Below are 24,780 nucleotides of genomic sequence, written 5' to 3' on the forward strand. Positions count from 1 at the left end.
CAAAATATATCTCAAAATAAATCACAATATCTATTGGTTCTCAACAACCAAAATATATCTCAAAATGAATCACAATATCCATTGGTTCTCAACAAGCAACCAAGAATATCTCAAAATCATACTGATCGAAGACTCCAAAATGGTTGAGTCAAAACATGTCACAACATGACATCATCAAGAATAAAACCACATTTCAGTCCCATCATGGTGACTAGAAATTAACCAAGGATAACTGATCGATGACTCAAAAATGATTAGCTCAAGTGTCTCATTCATAAGAATCTCAACTATAACAATTAGTAATTACAAACATCTCATAGAGCATTCCATCACATAACCATGGTTGGGTTTATAAAGATCGAGACCAAATAAGATCAACATGCCATCACATTCGCATAACTCCCAAGCCTCTGGTAACAACCTAGGATTGGTCAAAACTAGTCAACCCAAAACCCAAAACAAATATCATAGAGAATACACAATGCAAACACATATTTTGGTTTACTAAAATCACATAGTTGAATTAAGTGTAGAGGTTTCTAGTTTTTGTTTCAAGTATACTAAGAGTAATCATTTGACCTACAAGTCAACCCATTTGTTCCCCTGATAGCATTATCCTTTCATTTAAATAATATTCTAAGAATAGCTTAAGGGTAAATACTTTACTCATTAAACTGATCATCATTGACCTTTAATTAAATTGTTCTCTTTATTTAACTATGATCCATATTCTAATTGAATAACTCTTCTTTAATGTTACTTCAACTTTTCATCATAATCAAAGAATCATTATTCGTTATATTATAAGAGAGCCAGTTATCAATCTTTGAATAAGAAGATAACAACAAGACTAACTAGCCTTACTTAAAATGCCATGCTTTATTAAATCATTAAATTAAGTAATAATGCACATAGGTACACAATCCATGACCCTATATCATCTAATTAAAATTAATTAAATATTACTAAAGTTTGAGCCTTTTAATTTAATCGTTATCATCGTTGACAACCATATAATATCCAAAGTTAATACTCAAGTCATTAGAATAAGACTTATCAACTTCGAAATGGATAATTTACAACTTTGCTAGAAGAATCGGTATTGATTCAAATTCTATTACATAACTTAATTATTAATTAAATCTAATTAACTCTAATTAATTAATTTAATTAATAATTACATGGCAACGTTCCAATTAATATCAGTTGACTAATAACTAACAATAGTTTGTATATAAAAGTCAACTACAATCCAATACATAGTTATTCATATGAATAGTTCAATAATAGTAACTTGTTAATATTTAATAACAAGCTATATAGGAAATCTTATTAATAAATCTACAAGCTATAATAAATCCCCAATACCAAATATTATTATCTCAAATAAATTTCCCCTATGTACGTTGGTTATAATTCAATTATTTAATAGCTATCTAAACCATTTATGCCATTATTTGTTAATAGTTTGTTAGATCCAACAAACATTAATAAATAATAAACCCATCTATAAATAATCGATCTAGAGAGTCCTTCTATAAACATCATTAGTTAATATTTAACTAACTCTAGCACAATTAAGATATATCAATAATTTATTTAATAATACATGATGTATTAATAATAACATAACAATGTTATAATATAACAATGACTCCTTATCATTTTAATAATACTTAATTAAATCTCATATAATTTGCCATTTGCAACCCCAAACAACAACTCAAATAAGACTAGATTAAATATTATCCAAATTGGATTCTCTTAATTGAATTATTTCATAGAACATAATTAAAGGATAACTAACCATCTACCAAAAGAACTACCCTTGCTGTATATTAGATCAACTTTCTCAATGTATACCAAGGGATAATGGTTAATTAAGTTTAGGGCTTGGATTTAACCACCATATCAATGAATCCACAATTTTCATTTAATCAAAATCAACATCTATTCAAACTCTGTTGCATACTTTAATTATTAGTTAAGCTTAATTATTGCTATAATAATTAAATTAACTTAATAATTTATGTAACTATATTAATACTTCCACACCAAATCCTTCACTAATTCAAACAAACTAATATCTCTTTTTAATTAAACTATTATTAAATTTTTGTTTCCACATTTATCTTATAAGAATAGAAGTAATAACAAATATTAACTTATATATATATATATATATATATATATATATATATATATATATATATATATATATATATATATAATAACAATATTAACATCACACTTTAGATGATAACTATACAATAACATATATAATATCACACTTCATATAATATAATATTTTATAACAAACTTATTAACATCACTTCCAAACTGATGGAAGAGTCATAATAAACACCGCCGACCTCTGATGTGTGCGGCCTGCAGATCACAGGTACACTGCGATCACACAAGTACTCTGCGATTTGTAGTACATTGGCGCCAGGGGTTAATGAGGGTGGAGGTGCGGTCAGGATAAACCTCGCCCACCCCAACATTATATATATTTAATCAGATGTTCTTTTAAATAATGTTCAAAAGAAATTCGCATTTTACATAACGTTTTCATTAAAACATTTTCATGTAATTCGAATTTCTATTATATTATTATTAAAATAAATATTATCACATTCCAAATTTAAACTTATAACTTTTATCTTGAAATTTAATTATTTTATTTAATTAATTTCCCAATTAATTAAATAAAATAAATATTAAAATATCATATTAATTTTTCATTAAATTAAACCATTAATTAAATCTTTTAATTAGGCTTAATTAATAAAAAATACATCAAGGACTCATAAAATAAAATACAAAAAACCCATCATAGCCAAAATACATACAAAATCAAACCAAAGGTTAATATCACGAATTACGTCATCTGACGCATTCAGAGGGTACTCAACTCAGATACTTGTCCTAATTTTCCAATTAGGACAAATGGCTTAAAGCGTTGGGATTTGGACTTGAGAATTTATCTCCCCTCTCTTATCATTGAGATAATGTGATAGGGTACGCTCATCTTGGCAATTCAGGGAAGTCGATACCCAGTACCTACAACCTGCATAAAAATCATGCATGTACAAGTACAATATATACTAAGCTAGATAGGCAATGGCAAGAAGTGGTGCATCATGTAGATCCCGACTAGCAGGTGACTATGACACCCTTCCTTAACCACATCAGACATGCCATACATAAGAACAAACACGCACACCATACACATGCAAGTATGGGGAAAATTTCCATAAGAAAACACATATGATAAGAAATCATCTTACTAATTATCATTAATAACTGCAATCACTGAATAATCATCATGCAACCATGAAATATAGAGTCTAAGTAATCTCATCACATATCAACTGAATCCATAGCACAATATATGATAGTCTCAAAACAATGCTGCTAACCATCAACATAAAACTAGCCCTAAAAGACTTCAACAATGATAACAAAAATGCGACCTAGGGGCACGCACTACAGAAGACCTAGATTCTAATGTAAAATTATTATAATGGCTAGAAAGAAAGTTTCATACAAAGGTTTTAGAGAAGATATCTAGTGCTATTGAACTAAGACAGGTTGATCTTGAAACAAAAATGGAAAGTGTGAAAAAGGTGTTAGAGAACATTTTCACTCTCTACACTAAGCTATGAAATGATGATCTATTCACTAAGGAAAATCAATAGGCTATTGACCAACAGTAAGGAAATTTGCAATTCACATGTATTACTTTAAAACTATCACATGGTAATAGTCTAATACACTTTCAAAGGTTACTAAGGACTTAGAGTAGGCTTTCCAAGATGCAAGAAAAAGATACCAATTTTAGATCTACTCTAATCAGTATCCAATAAATATTAACACCTTACATGGAAGTGTTGCACAAGGAACTAGCTTTTGTAGATATTTTGATGAAGAAAGATTATCATCTTTCTACTCATGAAGGATTAGTCGACCTAGCTGCTAATCTTGAAATATGGATTCATTTATTAGATGTAGCATGTGATTGCTAGGATATAGAATTAAAGATTATCATGGAGCTACACAAACCATTCCTAGACAAAAACACTATCATCGTACAACCCAAAGACATAAGTTTTAAGAAAGGGGGATATAAAGTTTTGGATGAGTATTTTTGTGAATTTTTGAAGGAAATTTATCAAGAAAGCATATCTACCTAGTAGGCTTAATGAATGAAGAAACATAAATGAAATATTTACTTACGGAGAGAAATAAGGTATGGAAGATAGACAACAATTTTGTAAATTTTGAAATTTTGAAGTTTTGCATTGAAGATGAGAAACAAAGAAACATTATCTAACATATGCTTTAGATAAGAATGTATATGCCATGACAAAGTGTTTTTGCCACTCATATCAAAGGGGGATATTGTTAATCTCAAATTGGTTTTGATAAAGTAGTGACAAAACACATAGTAATTATTCAACTAAGATCAAAGCATGCCAAGAATAATTGTTCAAATAGTAGATGATGAGTAATATGATAGTTACTGTCAAGCACTAGAATGTGCCGAGAAGTTAATGTGTGTTGAATCATTCAGGTGTCAAGCCAATAGAGGGAGTTGAGAAAATAGTATGTGCCAATTGATTTTGGTGCCAAGAAAATAGAGTGTCCTGGGCAATTCTAAAGCTAAGTTACAATATTAAGGGCACAGTGTGTTGCAAACAGATTGATATAAGTATGATAAATGTGTTTCAATCATTATTTTTTCACCAATGTCAAACCTGTTATTTGTTTATGTGATTTAAGTTTTATCACTTATTTTATTAATGGAGACGATTTGATCAAATGATGTAACAATAACACCTAAAGGAAAGATTGAGTTATGATATGAAAAGAAGCACAAGAATTAGCTAAGGTAGTGATATCATAGTGCATTGATAATCTACTTAAGGTTGCAAATATTGTTAGCACTAAGCAAGTTTAGAGGAAGAAGATAAACAATGTTTGTCTGCCAAGCTTGACCAAGTGGATAGTAGCTGCCAAGAAAAGTTAGTACAAGCTGAGAAAAAAATTAATTAGAGCTAAGTAAAAGTCTATTTTAGTGTATGCTAAGTAAAATAGTTGATTCCAAGTAAAGTTTAGTTGATGTCCAGCACTAGTAAACATTATTTTGTGCCGATTGATTTTATAGAGGATCTCAATCAACACAATATGTTTTGAGCATCAGAAGCAAGTCACTGCTAAGTATCAACATTATTTTCATCTAAAGATCATGAATTTGATAGATCTAAGCCAACAAGTTTGTTTTCTTGGATTATGTGAATCATGTGGAAGATAAGATTGATGAGTTAGTGACACAAAATCCATGGTAAACCATTTTGAGGTTAATTTAAAGAGGATTGAAGGAGAAGATTCTAGAAAGGGAATGAAATGAAATAAGGGGTAGATTCATTGAATCCTAGCTAATATGTCCTAACCCTAAATTGGATAATGGAGAATGAATGACAAAATATCTTAATTCTCTATTTATAGGGATGGTTGGTCAAAAGAAAATGTAGTCATGTGTGAGAACCTGAGAAAGACAAGAAGTCTAAGGTATTGGTTCATTTATAAACCTAAGTGAAGAATTGACATTGGCAGGTTAAGAAGAAAGGCTTAATGGTATGAATGCTTAAAGGGTGAACAAGCTATTAGAGATAAAGTGTGTGAAAGTCAAGAAAAATTGAGGACTAAAACAAAGATATGTAATTTGTAAATGGAGTTGTAATATCTTATCAGATCAAGCCTTACTATTACTCTCTAATAATTGCATCAATCTAGGGTATATCATTTGGGTTAAGTTTGACCTAACACTCATTTGTAAACCTTTTAACTGGGTAACATTCCAAGTGAATGGTATAAATTCCTCTAACAAATCTCACACCTAATAGGGTGATTGAAATCCTTTAACTAGGCCACATTTACTATTTTGTATTGTGGCCTTTAATAGGGTTGGCCTTTCATAGGGCATCACTTTAGAATATTGAGAAAGAGTAGCATGTTCCTAGTGTGTTTTTCTAAAATTGGGTTTTCACGTAAATCATTGTGTCAATTGTGTTATTGAATCAATTATGTCTCATGTTTACATTTTTGCAAATTGATTTGATAGTAACCTACGAGTTTTAAGTGATTGCATAATCTTATGGATGCATGCATGATGATAAATGTTTTATGGGTTCACTAAGCTATGAAAAGTTTTATTCATGCATCTAGACCTTGGATAACTAATCCACCACCCCTCTCAGTTATTCTAAATAATTCCAACATAGTGAAGAGTGAGCATTAGAGCCTTTAGATGCTAACTGAACCATTTATGACATAGATGTTTGTAATGGTAGAAACCTTTATGTAAACTATTTTTTGGCCAACATAATCATATTTATAAGAGATAATTATGGAGTCATATTAAAAATTCCTATGCAATACATGCAACCAATCAGATTGAGAGAAGCATTAGGCAGTAGTAAGGATCAGCCACAATCATTGATTCTTAACTAATCCATCACCACCAATGTTTATTTAAGAAGGATAAACCCTAATAAGTTTATGAATTTTTGAGGAGACAAATGCTAAGAGTTTAGAGGGAATTCATGGTGTTTTAGATGGCTATGAAAAAGTTATACATTATAGCATCAGTTTGATAAGAATAAAGTAAAGAAGTGAAAGGATAGAGGAGACATATCTGATTAGGAGGATCAAGGTTTAAATAGTAAGGAAGAGATTCGACATTAAGCATAAAGGTGCTAACTAAAGGATCACATTGCTAAATCTTTCTAACAGGTGACACAAATAAAATCTCTTAACCGAGTAATCCTAACAAGTTTTTATAAATCTCTTAACCAAGTGCCTACTTTATTGTAAGTTTAATTCCTCTAAGAATGTGAAACCTAACAATATTTTTAAGCTTTTTAGAGGGAAGAAATTTCAAAGGGTAGATCATAGATTATGATCAAATATGTTGTACCCATAATTGGCCACACTTTACAACTACATTAGTGAAGATTTGTGGGTGTCATGCCCACCCCAATTTTACCTTCTTATTCGAGGGTTTATAGGTAACCAAATTTATTTTGTTATGTGTTATTTGCTTTATGTTATGGATGTGATTCATGTTAAGTTATTTCAGATTATATTTTAAGTTATGAGATGGATGTTGGTGATATATTTTAGAGGCAAAAGTTAGTACTGATTCATCCCCCACGCCCACCCTGCACCAGAACATACTTTCCCATTTTTATTTCCAATATATCATCCTTGGACACATGAAAATATATCATGCTTCCATTAAGAATAAACATCATACAAATTTTGTTATAGGATCATGAGAATTATAGATCCTATTTGGTATTTAATCTTTCAAAGGATTCAAACATAAATAGATGATGTGTATCCTCCTTTGAAAACATTAAATATCTTCATTGAGGTGAAACAAATGATATAATTTGAAGATATTTTTTGATTAAATTGTATCTCATAATAGTTGACAAAAAATACCTTACACCCAATCAACATTAATAGCCAATCATGAAACTTTATCTATTGTTAAAATAGATGTAGATCTAGACCTTCCTGTTGTCATGTTCCACCTTGAAGACATGAATACATCATGTGATCTCATGGTGAATAAGAATTGACCATATATAAGTGTGGGATTATGGGAACCATTAGATATCACTTTGTCTTTAACCTTTTATAAGCACTAAAAAAATAAATAAGCCACTATTCTCTTACATAATATATGAAAAAAATTTAAATTATGACATGTGACTAAGTATGGTTTATTAATTATCATGACACATAATCCACATAACAAAAAAAGGTAAAATATTTAGCCTTTTGGACCCATTAAAGAGGATAGGTGGCAACTAGGTGTGCTTCAACAATCGATTGAATATGTAAGCTCATGTCATCTTTGGATAAAAAAATCACATGTATCTCGTGCATGAAAAGGAAATAAAATCTTATCTTTCATAAAAATAAAATTCTAAGGTTTTAAGTAAATAATAAGGACTACGGGAAAACAAAAATGATGCCAAATAAAGGATGTTCACTTAGTAAAATAATAAGATGAGCCCATTCCAATATTGTTTAACTGTGATGAAAAGGAAACAAAATATTATCATAATAGAACTAGGGCATACAAGGTTTTAATAAGTTTTTTAAAGGCAAGCCATTGAAACCCTATGTCAAGGACTTAATTATAGACACAAATCAAGGGATGAAACCAACTACAAAAATTTGATTAATAATGACTCTTTCTAATGATGTATGTATCTTGTAACAAAAGAAAGATCTTAGAATCATTGGGTAGAGTAGACTACAAAATATTCCATGATCTTATTCACTAAAGAAAAAATAACATCAGACTTTACTTATATTTTGTGGCCCTAGGCCACCAAACTTAAACCACCTATTGTGTCTGTTATCAAAAATCTAATTTTCATCACAACACATGACAAAAAATATGAAATTATCTACTTCCCACACATGTATATAGACTAAAAAATGAAAACATATACATAACTTCTCATGTTTTTCCAGCTACACTTCCCACCAACATCATGCTCAAACATGAAAATATTGTCATTGATTTGGTTGGAAATAGGAAATATTGGGGGGGAGGTGTGGGTGAATTAGTATTTCACAAACTTTTTTCCAATATGGATATCATTAACAAAATTATAACTTGTATGTGATAGTAAATTGACTAAGCTAAATAGTAAACATAACCATAACATAATCTAACACATAAAACCATATTTTTAAAACTAGGGATACCTTAACCAAGGAAAAACCCTAGTGGGGATGGTACCCATAAGATGATGCACTAATCAAAAGTATCTTGTGAAAGATATTGACCTGATTAGGAGTCTATTACATTTGTATAATGACTCAATCCTTGTTAGAGAACTAGGCCTTGTTAGAGAACTAGGCCTTGTTAGAAGCATCAACCTTATTAGGATTTTTTATTACAATATAAAAAGTATGCAAGATGAGCCCAATGCCTAGATATGCAATATACAATAATATTCTTAAATACAAGAGATAGATACAAAAGCCTCTTCACTATTGTTAATATCTTCAATATAAGATTTTGTCTTTTTCTGCTCTTCACAAAAACTTGATTAAAAATTTGCACTACTCTAATCTTACATTAGAATTCACATCTTAGACATCTAGCATACTTATCGTAAAGCCTACTCTTAGCTTCACATTTATAACTTTTCTTTTATACCTTATTTCTTTGTTTTGTCAGCCATTAATACTTCATAGGCATGCCAAATTACAAAATTAACTCTTTCTCACTTAGGGTTAACATCTAGGATGGCATCCCTAATTAGTTAATTATTTATTTCATAATCACAATAATCACTTAACCCAAAATACTCATTTTCTTAAGTCTTCTATCTATCTTTACCACTTGTCACTACAAAACTAGAACATCTCTATCCATATTGATCATACTATCATGTGCTAATGCATACATCATCTTAACATACTATGCTTCCTTCAAGCAAGTGCACACATGTCATAAATGCTTCTACAAATTGCACTGACCAAAATAGTTCACGTGCTAACAAATAGACTCTATTGTACTTACACAATTCTCTAGGTTTATATTTGAAAACTTTATCTCCAAGATCCACTAACTTAATGTTGACTATATGTTTCCATAAGTGAACATCACACTCATTAACCTATCCAAATTGTCAATAATCTCCCCTTTTGGCATTGATGGAAACATATGGAAAAGTTGCTATATCCCAAAACCAAAACTTCAAAAACTTGTAACTTATATTATGTGGCCATTATAAAAACATTCAAAAATTGTGGATCATCAAATATACCATCTTTATATAGATAGGGATACTCCCCCTATGAGTATTCTCAATCTTCTACATATCTTTACAAACAATTTCCTCATTCACTCCCCCTTTGACATCAATGAAAAAGGTAGTAACAAAACTTATATACATGTCAAAATTATGTTACCTATTCCTTCATGTTGCTAAATTCTAGTAATAGAATTAGAAAAAATTTCTTTTAGATTCTGAAATTCTTTCTCCCAAGTTTCTTTGATTGCCTCAAATATAGTGATCAAGGAAGATAGTCCATATGATGCTACTTCTACTACACTTAAATCTGAATACACAAATTTCCCATATGATGTCTTAGCCTTAAGACATTCTTCTAGTTTTTTCTATACATTGTTGATTTTCAACATCAAGTGTTCTTTAAAAAATGAGAAACTTTTGATAATTCTCTCTCTTTTTAACTCAATCGAACTTATATCATCATATATCTTTGTAATTCTTATCTTAAGTCTTCAATATTCCTCTCAAGATATTGAAGCTCATTATCAAGTCTTCAATATTCCTCTTAGGATATTGAAGCTCATTATCAAGGTTCCATAGTTCTTTCTAATTCTCATGCAACTCCTCAAGTCTCTAATAAAATTGTATGACAAATTGCACTGCCCATATAATGTTCTTCCCTCTATTGCACATCTCCTTAACTCTTTTATACAAGAGTCAAGTCATGCCAAGTCATTTCTAATGTTTTTACACACTATGTAAAATTGTTGTGCATCATTCTTAGCTTGTGCTTTTGTATCTAATACTTTTGATAATTGGGAAAGTCATTATCAAAAGCCTTGATCAATTCCTTAAATGTCACTTGTGAGTTTTCCTCTATTATTTTAATTGGTATAATATTCTACAATATTCTAGAAACTTCCTCTAAAGTTTCCTAAAAAATCTTTACTTTCTTGTTCTTTTCAAATAATTTATTTAGTGATGATATCAATCCAATATAATCAGCATCATCATGAGATAAACCTTCCAGCATTGATTCTAATGGAGACTTGGATTTGACTAGGGTTTGTAATAGGATGTTTCCATCATGCTAAAATATGACTTTGTCAATCAAAGTCTTTGTATGCTTTAATTTTGGAAAAAAATGTTGATTCTTGCATTATTATCTTCTAATTGTTCCTAATTTTCTCCTCTTATTTTTCTTTTCTTTTCTCTTCTTCTCCTTCATCCTTCTTTTCTTCCTCTTTCTTTTCTCTTTCTTATTTCTACTTTTCTTTTACTTCTATATCTTCTTGCTCTTATTCCTTCTTTTCTTCTTCTCTTTTCTTCCTCCTTTTATCTTTTTTCTCTTATCCACTTCTTTCTTCTTCTTTCTCTCTTCATCTTTTCTTTTTCTTCATCTTTAGAGCTTGTATAGTCAACCAAATTGTCATTAATGGAAGGGAAAAAATACTTGAAAGGATCTTCTACAATATTCACTATTATATTGGAATTATCCATTTGCATTGAGTCTATGCCAACTATTACCTGTGGCATGTCTAATGATTCTACTATCTCTTTCATTTTTGAATCTTTTATTCCTACTACTAGCTCTTCTTCACTATCATTTACTTCTACTTGCATTTGAATTGTAGGGATTGCTCCCCCTATCATAGTGCTTTCCTTCTTTTATTCTATTTTAGATTTCTATAAGCTAGATGGCTTGAATTTTGTCATCATCTTTATGATTGTGGCCTTTGTTTCCTTGTTAACCTCTTCATAGTTCCCTCCCATGACTAATATAGGCCTTATCTTTTTCCTAAGATTGGGCCCAAGACTACTTACTAGAATCTGTAAGTTCTCTTCACTAGTAACTTTATAAAGCTTTCTCGCTTGATTTTCTCTTATATTTTTTGATCTTCTATTGCTACTCCCTTCTTCCCTTTAATAAGAATCACATACAAGTCTTTTAAAATAAGATCTTATATATCTAAAAATTTCTTGTCACTTAGTAGCAAGTCTCTTATCACAACATTCTCAAGCTCAAAATTCTCAAAGTTACTATATAACTCATATAACTTGTTCAATTGCACAAAGTTACCATCATTTATGATTTTTGTATTCAATGTCTTTATCTTTAACTTTCATGCTTTATTTCCTCTAGAAGAAACTTTTGACTTAACCTAATGTAGGAGCTTCTTGGGTGTAAGAGCAATCTTGCATCACCAAAAATATTTTTATTTCAATCTTTTCTATTTTAATAAGGACTAGTAGATAGGTTGGTTACTATTTATGGGAGCTCACTATTTTTAGTAAGCTTTTCATATGAGCTCATAATATTCTCATACTGTATAGGAAGGTTTGTTTTAGAGTTATAAGCCTAATATATTAATCTGATTCCTCTAGCTTAACTACTAGAGAAGCTATTATAGATTTTCAGTAGAAAAATTTTCAAAAAAAATTTTAGGCTCACTATTGCAAGCCTTAGAGTGCCTAGATGAGGTCTAAAAACTTGATGGAAGTGTGCTTGCACAGTTCCAAGCATGTAGATCAGGAGCTGGCATTTTCAAAAAAGTGGCTATAATAGTCAATCAAAGCAATGGTTTGAGAGTTATGGCCTTTCAAAGTTGGGGTACTTGAAATATCTAAAATAATTGTCAAAGATGTATTTGGCTAACTCTATATGTATTATTAAGGTCTGCAAGCTCTAGGTATTAAGTTTCATTATCTAAAATCTTCCCAAGTGGCATAAAATTGTCTATTTAAGAAAGACTTGAATATTTTCTAAGACAACTTTGGGTGATAATTCATAGCTTGTCTTGCAGATTGCTATAATGAAGGTGCCCATGTGGGTTAGCATATTCTACTTGTGAATTCTATAATTTTGCATTTGTAGCACAAATAAGAATTCCATATTTTGTTCTCACATCTATTTTTGTTTCTTTGTTTATGTTATGGTTTATGGTATTAAGAGGAGCACCCTTCATCAAGTGGTATCAAAGCTAGAGTTCTTGAGTGTGTGGACTAGTCACTGACTGTGAGGTAGTTTGCACTAGGACCATGATTTTGGTTAAGCGTATAGACAAATTTTCGATTGTGAGGTAGTTTGCACTAGGGTTTTAGCATAAGCATGAAAATGCCCGCATGAAGAGAGTGTGGTGGAAGAGTTGTAGGTGTTACACTTAAGGGTTTTTGAGTCCTCCAAAGAAAAATGCAAGCATTGAAAGAACAAATGTGTAGAGGAATGAATCTTCCTATAATAGATGAAAGCAAGGATACAAATGAAGTAGAAGAAAATGCCAAAGTAGAGGTAGTTCTAAATCTAGAGGAAGAAAGGCTTTTTACGGTCATTTCCAAGATTGGAAAAAGATCTAAGTTTGAGCTTCCCATATTTTCAAGAAATCTTAATTCAGAGGAGCTAATCAATTGGATCAATGAATTGAAGGAGTACTTTGAGTATAAAGATATTGATGATTTTGTTAGGGTCTAATTTGTGAAGACAAAACTGAAGGGACATACAAAGATCTAGTGGTAGGAAGTTTAGTCGAAGTGAAATAGAAAGGAAAAGGACAAAATCACTAGATGGGATTGAATGATAGCTAAACTAAAGGGATAATTCATTCCCATGGATTATGAGCTTGATTTGTTAGAAAAAATGTAAAAAATGAAGCAAGTGAGGAAATTCATTGCAAGGAATCATAAGGAGAAAGTTTCCCACTATCTGAAAGGGTTAAGGCCAAGGACTTAGGACAAGCTAAGTCTAGTTTGGATGAACAATATTGAAAAGGCATACTAGTTTTTCATAAGAGTTGAAGAGAAATTGAGCAAGAAATTTGACAACAAGAATAGTGGAAGAAGTCATGGTGGAAGATCTAGTAGATCATTGTATGATGGTCGTAATGATGATCAGAAAAACAAGGATAAGGCTAAAAGTGGTAGTTAGAACCAAAGGAGAAATAATTCCAATCATTTTCATGATCAAAATAATAGAAATCAGAGAGGAAGAGGCAAAGGACAGGGATCTAGAAGAGCAGACTTCCGTTGGAAATGTATCCACTATGGAGAAGAAGGGCATAGAGCATTTGAATGTGCCTAGTGCCAAGGTAGGACAAACCAAAGAATAAAAAGCTAGGCCAGAGTTGCACACGTAGATGAAGATGCTAAAAGAGGAGAAGTCTTAGTTAATAGAAGAGTCTTGCTAAGTGGTGAGAATGAACCAAATCAAAGAAGGAGCTTGTTTTGCACAAGGTCTAGATGTGAAGATAAGTGTTGTGATGTGATCATTGATGGTGGAAGTATTGAAAATCTAGTGTCAGAGATGATGGTCAACAAGTTGAAGCTAAAGAGACAAAAACACCCACATCCATAACATATTTCTTAGGTCCAAGGTGACCACAAGGTCATGGTCAATGAGTAGTATTCAATGAAGTTCAATATTGGAAGGTACCAAGATGAGGTACTATGTGATATCATACCTATGGACATATGCCATATGTTGTTGGGTAGGCCACGACAATTTGACAAGAATGTTTTACATGATGGGTGAGCAAATATCTACACTCTAACCAAGGATGGAGTGAAACATAAGTTGAAGGCATTGAAGGAGAAAGAAGAAAAGGTATGTAGTGCTTCCAGAATATGTTTTGCTGATGGAAAAGATTTTCATAAAGGTATTATGTGTGAGCATATGTATTTTTCTATAATTACAAAAGATAGTAAAAGAAGAAGTAGAGGAGTTACATGTAGAAGTTGTAGATATATTGGAAAAGGTTTCTAATATTGTATTAGATAATGTACCTAATGGATTGTGCCCAATGAGGAAGATTAGTCTCCAGATGGATTTAGTTCTAGAAGCCAATTCGCCAAACAAGGTAGTGCACAGAATGACACCAACAGAAAGTGAAGAGTTGAATAAGTAAGTTCATGAGTTGTTGAAGGGGTTGATTCAAGAGAGTCTAAGCCCATTTTTTGTACCAACCATATTAGCACCAAAGAAGAATGGAGAATGGAGGATGTGCATAGATTCTCACGCTAACAACAAGATCACAATCAAGTATAGATTTCCATTGCCAAGGATGGATGATACTATGGATTGTTTGAGTGGAGCTAAGTATTTCACAAAGATAGATCTGAAGAGTGGGTACCATTAGATATGTATCAGAGAAGGTGATGATTGGAAGACTACTTTCAAGACCAAAGAAGGACTATACAAGTGGTTGGTCATGCCTTTTGGACTAACCAATGTACCAAGCACTTTCATGTGGCTCGTAAATGAGGTACTAAAGTATTTTCTAGGTAAGTTTTTCATTATTTTCCTAGATGATATATTGATCTTTAGTTATAAATTTAAGGAGAATTTGATTCATATTTGCAAGGTGTTTGATAAGTTGAAGGAAGGAAAGTTGATTATAAACCTGAAGAAGTGCAATTTTGTAAAGGAGTTGGTGTACCTCAGATTTGTAGTCTCAATAGAAGGTCTAAAAATAGATCAAGAGAAATTGAAGTCTATCCTTGAATGGCTTACTCCAAGGAGTGCAACAAAGATAAGATCTTTTCATGGACTGGCTAGTTTTTACAGGAAGTTCATAAGAGGTTTTAATAATATTTGTGGACCCTCGACTGAAGCAATGAGAGGGGATAGGAAAGAATTTAAATGGATTGTAGGAGCAGATAAGAGTTTTAATTTGTTGAAATAAAAAGTTACTAAGTAACCTATTTTAGCACTTCTTGATTATAATAAGGTGTTTCAAGTAGACTATGATGCTAGTGCTACTGCAATAGGAGTTTTTTTTAGCCAAGAAGGTAGACACATTGCTTATTTCACTGAGAAGTTGAATGATGCTCAAAGAAAGTATTCCCTTTATGATCAGCAATTTTATGCTATAGTTTAAACATTGAAGAAGTGAAGATACTATCTTCTTCCTAAGGAGTTTTTTTTGTATACTAATCATCAAGCTTTACAATATTTGAATAGTCAAGAAAAATTGAACCAAAGGCATTTGAAATGGGTTGAGTTTTTGAAGAGTTATACAGTTGTTTTGAAGCAAAGGAGTGAGAAGTCTAACAAAATTCTAGGTGCTCTTAGTAGAAGACAAATTTTGTTGATAGAAATGTAGATAGAGCTAGTTGGGTTATAGAAACTTAGTACTTTGTATCCAAAAGATCTTGATTTTTGTGAAGAATGGAAGGCTTGTATAGAACCTATTACACTTGATAGGATAAAGTAGTTGGATTTTATGATTTAGGATAGTATGTTGTTCAAAGAAAGCCAGTTGTGCATTCCTAGAAGTGCAATGAGAGATAATCTAATCAAAAAGAAGCATAGTGGAGGAATAAGTGGACATTTTGTTAGAGATAAAACCATATTGTTGGTTACTGAGAATTATTACTGGCTACAGTTGTAACAAGATGTGAATAATTTTGTATATGGTTGCTGAGTATGTCAGATGGTGAAAGGAATGAAGAAAAATATAGGATTGTATTAGCCATTACCTATACCAGAGAAGTTGTGGGAGGATGTTAGCATGGATTTTATTCTTGGATTACTGAGAACACAATGTGGGCATGATTTATTTTTGTGGTGGTTGACAGGTTTTCAAAGATGGCACATTTATTCCTTGTAAGAAGACTAGTGATGTTGTTCATGTGGCAAAGTTGTTTTTCACAGAAGTGGTGAGACTACATGGTTTGCCAAAGAGTATAGTTTTAGATCGAGATACCAAATTTGTTGGGTATTTCTAGTGTAAATTGTGGAAGAAATTGAAGACATATTTGAAGTTTAGTTCATTGCTTCATCTACAGACTGATGGACAAATAGAAGTGGTGAATGGGAGTTTGGGAAACTTGCTAAGATGTTTGGTTGGAGATAAACCAAAAGGATGGGATATGATTTTACCATAGGCAAAATTTGCATATAATAATTTTTTCAATAGGAGTACTGGTAAATCACCATTCTAGATTGTATATGGGAGTAGTCCTAGAAATGCTTCTAAATTGAAGAAATTGGATAAAAGAGAGATAAGTAGTGCTAAATCTAAATATTTTGCTGAACACTTGAAGAACATCCATGAGGAGGTGAGGAAACACATTATAAAGATGAATACATAGTACAAGGCTAAGGCAAATGTGAAAAGGAGGTATAAGGAATTTTAGATTAGAGATGAAACCATGGTTCATCTAAGAAAGGAGAGTTTTCTAGAAGGTACATATAATAAGCTAAGATGAAGAAGTTTGGACCATATAAGATAGTGAAAAGGCATGATTCTAGTAATGTGTATGAAGTCAAGTTGGCTGCTGAATTGAATATTTCACTAGTATTTAACATTTCATATTTGATAGAGTATTATGAAGGAGGTGATGAAGATGAAGTTGTAGAAGCATAATGGAGTATTCCAGTAGCTAGTTTGGCTACAGAGATGATTGAGGAGATATTGAACAATCATGTTGGAAAAAGTACAAGGAACATAACATATGAGGAATATCTAGTCAAATGGAAAGGAAGGCCAATAGAGGATTCATCATGACTAGCAAGGGAGGAGGTTATCCATCTTGATTTTCTTTTGAACACCTGAGATGCGATGGATTCACTTCTCAAATTACCCTAAGTGTCTAATGCAAGAGCATCTTGGGTGTAAGAGAAATCTTGTATCACCCAAAAATATCTTTATTTCAATCTTTTCTATTTTAATAAGGAGTAGTAGAGAGGGTGGTTACTATTTATGTGAGCTTCCTATTTCTATTAAATTTTTCATATGATACCAGAATGCTATCATTTTCTATAGGAAGGTTCATTTTAGAGTTATAAGCCTACCATAAAAATCTTATTGCTCCAGCTTAAGTATTAGTGAAGTTATTGTAGATTTTTGGTGGAATTATTTTTAAAAAAATCTTTAGGCTCACTATTGGAGGCCTTAGAGTGCTTGAATGAGGTCCAAAAAATCAATAGAAGGTCACTTGCATGGTTTTGAGCCTGTAGACTAGGAATTGACATTCCCAAAAGGTGGTTATAATAGTCAATCATAGCAATGGTTTGAGAGTTATGGCTTTCAGAAGTTGGGCTACCTGAAATATTTAAAATAATTGTTAGAGATCTATTTGGCCAACTCTATATGTATTATTAGGGTCTATTGGCCCTAGGTATTAAGTTTCATTGTCTAGAGCCTTCCCGGGCAGCATAAAATTGCCTATTCAAAAAAGGCCCAAACATTGTCTAGGACAGCTCTGGGTGATAGTTCTCAGCTTGTCTTGTAGATCATTATAATGAAGGCACCCCTCTGGGTTAGCATATTGTACTTGTGAATTCTATAATTCCATATGTGTGGTGCAAATAATAATTCCATATTCTGTTCTCACATTTGCTATTTTTTGTTCGCTTATGTTATGGTTTATGGTATTAACGGGACCACGCTTCATCATAGCCTTTACCTTTTCCGTTTCCTTCATTGTTTCCACTGCTTCTATGTCTTCCTTTTTAGATTCCTCTAATTCTGATTCAATAGTTTTTGTTCTTATTCTCTATGTTCCCTTATATGTAATACGTGTCATCCTTTTCTTTTCTCATCTACTAGCCATTTGTTTTACTCTCTTGTGTTTAGGATAGTCAATTGGCTCCTACTTAACTTCAATTAACCCCATAGATCTTTTTGAGCTAGGAGGGGTAGTGGACTAGACTTTAATGATGCTACCATCATCTTCTTGCTTGTTCTAAATAGGCAGGATAAACTAAGGTTGTGCCTATGACACTTTTGTATAGCTTACACTTGGTATTTTCATATTTAGTCTTGATAGAGTCACTCCTTTTGTAGTACCGAGTATTTATTATTTCCTACTTGCCTTCATATCCACTACTATTCCCATAGATTCTTTAAACTCTTCTCTACTCATTCCTTATTCCTTCCATATAGTATCTATATTTTGTTCCATTCTCTTCTTGATCTCTTTGTTATGCAATCAAGTATCTATTTATTTTACTTTATCTTCATAACTTCCTCATCTAGGAAATCCTTTTTCTCTTTCTAATTCAAGAATAATCTACACATATCCCTCTATCATCTCTTATATCATTTCATACTTGGTAGATTCAATGAAATTAACCCTTTTTTTGACTACTTCCATGCAATTCTTTGTATTTCTCAACTAATGATGGAGGGATCCTATATCCTTATTTCATGTCTTCATGAAATATTTTCATCATTCTAGTTATATATCTTCAGTTATTCTAACCTCCGAATGTGTTCTATAGTAATGAGTAATCAAGTTCATTATGCATCTTTTTTTGTTCCATTCATAGTCTAGCACTCTAGGAAATTTTCTCATTACGGTTAAGTAGTACTGGGATGGGTGACCTCTTGAGAAGTCCCAATGCTTCACCCCTATGAGCATCACCTCGATCCAATGAGTTCTAAGTGTTCCATTTATTCTCATGAGGGATGGATTCGTGTTGAATCACTACTCATGAAACATGGGTCAATGAGTTTGGCTCAAAATCACATAGTTAAATCCTGATAGCAATATCACAATTTGACTTGCTATGGAAATTATCTCCTACTTATTAATTGATAAGCTTAAGTGGATTTCTAATGAATGTTTCATAAGTCACAACACTTGGTGAAGGTTTTTCAAATGGGTTTGCAAGCTTTTGGTTTAACCATGGAGGAAACTCCATAGTTGAGCACACTTAGGTTGGAGTAGTACTAGGATGGGTGACCTCCTAGGAAGTCTTGGTGCTTCACCCCTATGAGCATCACCTAGATCCAATGAGTGCTAAGTATTCCATTTATTCTCATGAGAGATGGATTCATGTTGAATCACTACTCATGAAACATGGGTCAATGAGATTGGCTCAAAATGACATAGTTAAATCCTAATAGCAATATTGCAAGAATAGGTATGTTATTAGAGATTCAAATCTAAATATTGCATTATTTTTCTTTAAGATATCACACATATTAATTTATCTTTATTGATTTTCATTAGGTAAACTACATGGATGAATCTGACAAGTGCAAATTTCAACCTTGGACTTTTATTCATCATGATATAACCAATTACTTTCCAAATCAATATGACATTAGTTTCTATGATCTTATCTAGTTTCATACTTCTAACATATGATATTGTCTTTATGTTTTTCTCAACCAACTTCTTGACATTCTTGACAATGATATCATTACTACCTTCATTAATTGTTAGAGTAACAAAGTTTTTATTTATTTATTTAACCATATTGATTTAATTATAAAGTGACCTATGATCTCTTGTTTACATAAGATAAACTTTGGGCATATAATAGTTAATTCTTTTATTAATTTTTATCATGCAACCTAGGTTAGTGACTTATTAGGGTGTTGATCTCCTTTAGAAGGATAATCTCTCTTTGTACTAAAATACTTATTCAATTTTGATAATAGAAATTACTCTTTTCACTTGTCAAGAATGTCTCATCTATGGATTTGGTAATTCCACCCTCCATATCTTTCTAATTCTCTCTCTTGTAACATGTGTTTACATGTAGGTAATTCTTGGGAATTGTGGGGTTGATCCTTCATCAACTTCAACATGGTATAAGAGCTCCAAAATGCCATTTCTTTATTTTGTTTCTAATAGGTTGGCTTGGCTTTCATATCTATGCTTTTTCATTCAAAGGGTTTTGGTTTTTAGAGGATTTTTGTACTGTATCTAGGGGGCTCACTAATTTTTGGTGCACTTTGAGAAAAAATGAACATCATCATTAAGCTCATATTACAAAAAAACCCCTATATTCATGTAAAGCACATCTAATTTGGACACAATTGGAATTTGAGGCAAAAATAATTGCTCCCAAATTGGCCATGTTTCTTGAAGTGGTGATTTTATGAATTTTTGGTACAAAAATCAAAGTTTTCTAGCATAAGAATCAAGATTTTTTTGGCATAAAAATCAAGACAATTTCATACATACTTGACACACTTCCTAAGACAATTTTGATATGGAACCAATACACTTTTTAATGGAATTTTTGTACAAAACATACATGCTTCTGAAGACAATTTCTAGTGTGAAGTTGCATGCTTCTTGAGGTAATTTCTGGTACTTTTTTGCATTCTTCTTAGTGCATTTCGGCATGTGTCTCAAGGTAATGATTTTTTATTTTTCCCTTCTAACTCTTTTTTGACCTACCTATGGTTTTTTGGTTCTAACTTTCTGATCCAAACTCCATATTTTGCAAACAAGATATCATCAAAAAGCTAATTATGTTCCTATCATGATGGTATAGTTTATTAGGACTTTTGATTCTATTTGGTTTCCAATTTATATGTTCAAAGTCGTATGTTCTATATTTTACTCTAGAAGACATATCTTGAGACATTCTATTTTCTATATTTCGCTCCAAGAAAATCTCATTCAATTTTTTTATTTTTTGTATTTTGGTGGATATCTTTGTTGTTTCAAGTCCAAGGATCCATTTTGTTCCTTTAGATGATTTTTCATGGGTTGTGCTATCTCTTGGATCATACTTATGTCTCTTTTCATCTTTTTTGACATCCTATTTTATTATTTTTGCAAATGCATTGAGATAAAGTGTCACTCTATTGCATTTTGGGATCTTGCACATCTTTGTGTTTTGTTCTATTCACACTAAATTATAAACTGCTTTGGGGGGTTTCATGTTGGCCATATTTTCTACCTTCCCTTTTCAAGTGAGTGTTCCTTCTATGGTACTAGCCTCATGATGTGTTGATGACATATGCCATTATAGGTGTTTGTACCTTTTTTGTACTCTCGATGTTCTTTGCTCTACATTTTGCAAGAGGTATTGCATTCAATTACATTTCTCATATCTTACCTCTTGAAATTATAATGGGATTATTTTGGTCCTATTTCTTTCTTGTTTTGATGGAGTTAGCTATGTATTCATTATTTGATCCTATGTACTAAAAAATTGCAGCGGCTAGATACTTATGCATTTGCTGAGATGGATCATTTACCATATTGACATTCTTTCATTCATATTTGTGGAGGCCATAAATATATCTTTCATCTTTGATTGGTCAGCTCTTCAAGACTTAGTCTTCTCTACCTAGTCATGTTCTATATAGTGGAGGTTCTTCATATTAGCAATTTGGTAGTGTTTGGAGCTTCATACTTTAGTGTTATTCTTCACGATCATCTTTTGTTCCTATGTTCTAGGACATTCCCTATTTTGGAGGCTTCTTTATTCCTTTGCTAGTTCTTTTAGCATCATTCCCATCTCTTTTTGGCGTAGGGTTTTTCTAATGTGGTTTTCTATATTTCTCCTCTTTTTAGATATTTTTTTGTGCTTGGGCACCTCATTAGGCCTTTGCTTTCAGGACCTAGATTTACTTTTAGTAGTAGTTTCCAGGATTTTAGCTACTCCCTAATTTTATCTTAAGGGGGGTGCTAGAGTAATAAAGTTTTTTTTGATTAATTAAAAAATATTTATTTAATTATTAAGTCACTTATTATCTATATTTTACTTAAGATAAACTTTAGGCATATAATAATTAACTCTTTTATTAATTATTCTCATGTACATTAGGTTAGTTTCTATTGAAAACATATTGATACAAGTATGAGAATGTGTTTCAATCATTTTTTTGTCATTGATATCAAACCTGCTACTTGTTGGTAAGATAATTTCTTAGACGATTTGAGTACTATCATTTTATTGATTGATAGTGAATTTTTTTATCAAATAAGGTAACAATAGCACCTAGAGGAAAGTTTGAGTTATGGTATGAAAAAGGATTACAAATATTAGTTAAGATAGTGATGTTATATTGCATTTGTTATGTACTTATGGTTGCAAAGGATGAATACATTGATTAAGTTCAAAAGGAAAAGTAAAATGAATTAAGTCTTATAATCTTAACAATCTACATAGTAGGTGATGAGCAATGTTAGTACAAGCTGATCAAAAAATTATTCAGAGCCAAGCAAAGTCAAATGTTGGTGTATGTTGAGTGATACAGTGTTAGCCGAGTAAAGTTTAGTTGATGTTCAGCAAAAGTAAACTTTAGTTTATGCTAAGTGATTTGATAATGGATGTTGAGAAATGCAGTATGTGCTAAGCATGAGAAGCAAGTTAATGTTGAGTGTTAGCATTATGATAAAAGCTATGAATTTGATGAATCTGAGCCAACAAGTTTAATTTCTTTGATTGTGTGAGCCATGTGGAAGATAAGATTGATGAACTACTAGCATAAAATTCAAGATGGACCATTTTGTGGTGAATTACAAGAGGATTGAAGTAGAAGCTTCTAGAAGGGAATAAAATGAAAATATGGGTAGATTCATTGAATCCTACCTAATCCTACCTAAGCCTAAAATGAATGATAGAGGTTGAATAGTGAAAGATCTTAACTTTCTATTTATAGATATGGTTGGTCAAAATCAAAGGTTGTCATGTGCAAGAACCTAAGGAAGACAAGGAATCAAGGGTATTGCTTCATTCCATGACCAAAGAAAAGAGATTGCTATTGGTAAGCAAAGAAAGAAGGGTTAAGGGTATGGATTCTTGAAGGGTGAACAAGCTATTAGAGCTGATGTGTGTGAAAGCCAAGTAGAATGGAGGAGTAAAAGAATGATTTGTAATCTACAAAGTGAGTTGTAAGTTGTTATCGGGTCAAGCCTTACTATTACTTTCTTATCATTGTACTAGTACAAGATAAATCCTTTGGATTAACATGACCAAATAGTCATTTATAAATCCTTTAAATAAGTGGCATTGCAATTGAATGAACTAATGTCCTCTAACAAGGCTCCCTCCTAATAGGGTGATTCAAACTCTCTAACTAGGTCACATTTTATAGTGTGCATTGTAACCTCTAATAGGGTTGGTCTTTTATAGGGCATCACTTCAAAAGAGTGAGAATGAGTATCATGAAACTAGTGGTCTTTTCCAAATTGGATTTCCACATTAAATTGTTGTGTCAAATGCGTTATTGAATATATTATGTTTCATGCTTGTATATTTCTAAAAAGTTGATTTGATAGTAACCTACAAGTTTAAGTGATTGTATGATCTAATGGATGCATGCAAGATTAATATGTTTTATGGATATGGGTTCACTAAGCTATGAAAAGTTTTATATGTAAATCTGGACCTTGGATAACTAATTCACCCCCCATAGTTATTCTAAATAATTCCAACAATTATCTATTACGGTTTTGATATCCTTTATAACGTGAATCTCTCTTTGTAATTAAAATATTCATTCACTTTTGATAATAGAAATCTCTCTTTTCCTCATCAAGAATATCTCATCTTTGAATTTGGGAATTCTAGCCTTCATAGTTTTTTCCTTTTCTCCTCTATAAAAGGTGTTGGCATGCATGAGATTCTTAGTAACTGTGGGGTTGATCTTTCATCAACTTCAATATTAATTAATTTAGTGAGTTTGTGAATCATGTCATTATCTATCATGACATGCATATCTTCTAGCCAAAACATATCCTCATGTATACAACTCAAACTTATCCTCGCCCATTTATGATTATCAAACTTCTTATAAAAAATGTGATGCATGATGTTTAGTTATTTAAGGTGCTTAAACCCTTGTTCAAATGATATCTCATTATTGCAAACCAAGTCCATGTCATAATGGATTTCATTATTGCCTATACTCTCGAACTTAGAATGAATGTACATACAAAAGTCCTCTATGCCTAAAACATTGTTGCATACTTATTGTTGGAAGTTTATTGGGAAGGTTAGCTGCTAAGAGTTGGTGGGTTGTATCCTTCAAAAAAACTTAACTACATTCACCACTTAATCCATCTCTTATCTAGATCATGCATAACATAACTTTAAATTTGAAATCCTAAGACAAATCTAACTATGCATCACATCAATTAACATGTAAATGTAGACACATAACACAAAAGATTTTGGTTAGTGAAAAAACCTTCAAGGTGAAGGTAAACAAGGGTGGGTATGATGCCTAGAAATATTCACTACTGTAGTAAC

The sequence above is a fragment of the Cupressus sempervirens genome, chromosome 4 (genome assembly GCF_028749045.1).
Source record: "Cupressus sempervirens isolate cs-2001-9-10 chromosome 4, ASM2874904v1, whole genome shotgun sequence".
Taxonomy (NCBI): domain Eukaryota; kingdom Viridiplantae; phylum Streptophyta; class Pinopsida; order Cupressales; family Cupressaceae; genus Cupressus; species Cupressus sempervirens.